This window comes from Haliotis rubra, unplaced genomic scaffold, assembly GCF_003918875.1.
Source record: "Haliotis rubra isolate DU_JTF1 unplaced genomic scaffold, ASM391887v1 Scf66, whole genome shotgun sequence".
Taxonomy (NCBI): Eukaryota; Metazoa; Mollusca; class Gastropoda; order Lepetellida; family Haliotidae; genus Haliotis; species Haliotis rubra.
Window position 1 is genome coordinate 2,586,987 of NW_025767368.1, and position 3,154 is coordinate 2,590,140.

Genomic DNA, 3,154 nt, shown 5'->3' on the forward strand with positions numbered 1-3,154 from the left:
TTGCTTCTGCTGTAAATATAGAGCTGTTATCCGGTATTCTAGAAGATATTGTTCTGGATCCAATAACAGTGGCACATGCCACTGCGCCACCATCCTTGGACCCATCTGTAAACAAGGATTTGTATGTAGTATATTTATTTCTTAATTGACTAAATTCTTGTTTATACTGTAATTCATTTGTTTCTGATTTTTTAAATGTAGTTAATGTTAGGTCAACTTGTGGCCTAACCAATTGCCAAGGCGGAGAAGAAAGAAGACGGGAAGGAGCTATATGTTCTAGCTCAATGCCAGCAGCAGAAAGGAAAGGTTGCACTCTTATACCAAGAGGCGGAACAAGAGAAGGCTTCTTGTTATACAGATCTTCATATAGTGGACTAAAGACACAGTTATATGCAGGGTTTGACTCATTGGAATAAAGTTTTGTAATATACTGTAAAGTTAATTTTATACGGCGTTGTGTAAGAGATGGCTCATCAGCCTCAACGTAGAGACTGTCAACAGGAGAAGTTCGAAAGGACCCAAGACAAAGTCTCAGACCTTGGTGGTGGACAGAATCAAGTAGGTTTAGGTTGCTTTTGCAGGCTCCACCATACACGATGGAGCCATAATCAAGTTTCGAGCGGACCAATGAGCGATATAGGTGGAGGAGTGTAGTTTGATCCCTCCCACTTTGAGTTGAAACAACTTTCAACAAGTCAAGTGCCTTCAGGCATTTAGTTTTAAAGGGATTTAATATGCGGAAGAAAGGTTAAATGGGAGTCAAAAATTAAACCCAAGAACTTGGCTTCCTTCACAACTTTGATGGGTGTGCCATTTAAAGATAGTTCAGGGTCTTTATGCGGTTTGTATTTACGGCAGAAATGAATACAATTAGTTTTGGATTTAGAAAATTTAAAGCCGTTTTCAAGACACCATTTACTTATCTTGTTTAAACACAACTGCAGTTGCCGTTCAATAGTATGCATATTTTTACCGCGACAAGAAATGTTAAAATCATCCACAAAAAGTGATCCATCGATTGAATCATTTAAAACCTTGGATAAACTGTTGATCTTGATACTAAATAAGGTAACAGACAAAATACTGCCTTGTGGAACACCCTGATCCTGATTGTAATGATCAGACAGGGTAGAACCCACGCGGACTTGAAATTGTCTGTCGTTTAAAAAGTTAGCTATAAATTGAGGCAAACGGCCTCGCAATCCGAAGCCATGTAAATCTCTTAATATGCCATATTTCCACGTAGTGTCATATGCTTTTCAAGATCAAAAAGATAGACACAGCGTGTTGTTTATTAATTAGTGCATTTTTAACAAATGATTCCAAACGCACTAGGTGGTCGACAGTACTTCTGTTTTTACGGAAACCACATTGTATATCTGTTATAAGGTTATTAGTTTCCAAGTACCAAACAAGTCGATTATTTATCATGCGTTCCATGGTTTTGCAAACACAGCTTGTTAGTGAAATCGGTCGATAATTAGACGGATCCGTATGATCACGTCAGGCTTAGGTATTGGTACTACTATAGCGTCACGCCATGAGGAAGGAAATTTCCCTGACGTCCAAATATCATCAAAATGTGTAAGAGCGTCTCTAAAGATGACTCTGGTAAGTGTTTCAGGAGCTGATAATGTATGTTATCAGCACCTGTAGCAGTATCGTGTGAGCTTGCTCAAGAGCAGTATGGAGTTCATGAATAGAAAATGTTTCATTATAATCTTCCCCATTATCCGAATTGAAATTAATAGTTTTCTTTTCTTCTTGTTTTTTGATATTGTTGGAATTTAGGCACATAATTAGAAGAGGAAGAGTGTTTGGCGAGAGTTTCACCCAGTTTATTCGCAATATCTGATTTATTTGTAAGTAATTGATCTCCATGTTTAAGATGATGGACACTAGATTTAGTACCTTTACCTTTAATTTTCTGGACCATGTTCCAAACCTTGGACATGGGCGTTCGAAATTTATCTTGGATACATAATTTTGCCAAGATTGGCGTTTATTCTGTTTAAAGGTACGCCGCGCTTTAGCATTTAACATTTTAAATTTATTTAAATTATGCACCATAGGATGGCGACGGAAATAATGTTCTGCTTTTTCCTTGCCTTCCTAGCTTGTTTGCACTCATCGTTGAACCATGGTTTTCGGATATGTGGATTTGCAGAGGACTGTGGTATACACTCATCAGCTATGGTAGTCAGTTGATCGGAAAAACAGTTAATAGCATCCATAACGTCACTAAAAGTTCAGGTTTCAGTTTTGTAGCACACAGTGTTTCATATAAGGCCCAGTTAGCCTTTTAAAATTCCGCCTTGATGATGGAGGTACATCAGATGGAGTTACAGGTTTTAGTATGGTAGGAAATGGTCACTTCCACATAGGTCATCGTGAACTGACCATTCAAATTCATTTAGTAGTTCTGAATTAGTGAGTGACAAGTCGAGAGCAGAATAAGTTCCTGTACCAGGGTGTAAATATGTGTTGGAACCATCATTATAAAGACATAAATCATTATCTGAACAAAACTCCTCCAGTAATTTACCTTTAGCGTTTGTATTTGCACTACCCCAGAGTGGGTTGTGCCCATTTAAATCTCCCATAATAATACAGGGCTTCGGGAGTTGGTCATATAGAGCTTGAAGATCAGTTTTGTGAAACGTTGAAGACGGAGATATGTAGAGAGCATAATGTAAACGCAACGTGCAAAGTTAGTCGCACTGCAACAGCCTGAAGATTAGTAGTAAGAGCAACAGGGCTATGGATAACGTTCTGTCTGACTAGGATTGAAGATCCCCAGTGGCCCTATCACCCGGAGGTGAAAAATAATGATATGCATTGAAAGAACGCAGGGCAAAAGCATCTGTTTGTTTTAAATAGGTCTCCTGCAGACAGAACGCTGATGGAGTTAAATCCTGGACTAAAAGTTGTAATTCACTGAAATTAGTCCTCAGTCCTCTACAATTCCACTGTATAATATGATTGTGATAAACTATCTTTTGGGGGATTTATTGGGGATCTTCCCGTACTTTCTTGTTGGGCGACAAACTGTGCGCCCTAGAACGGACAGTTTCGGACACATCCATGTCCTCAAAGGGAACCATATTTGTTATACAAGTTGATTTGATTTTCTGACCCTTTTGGGGCTCTGCCA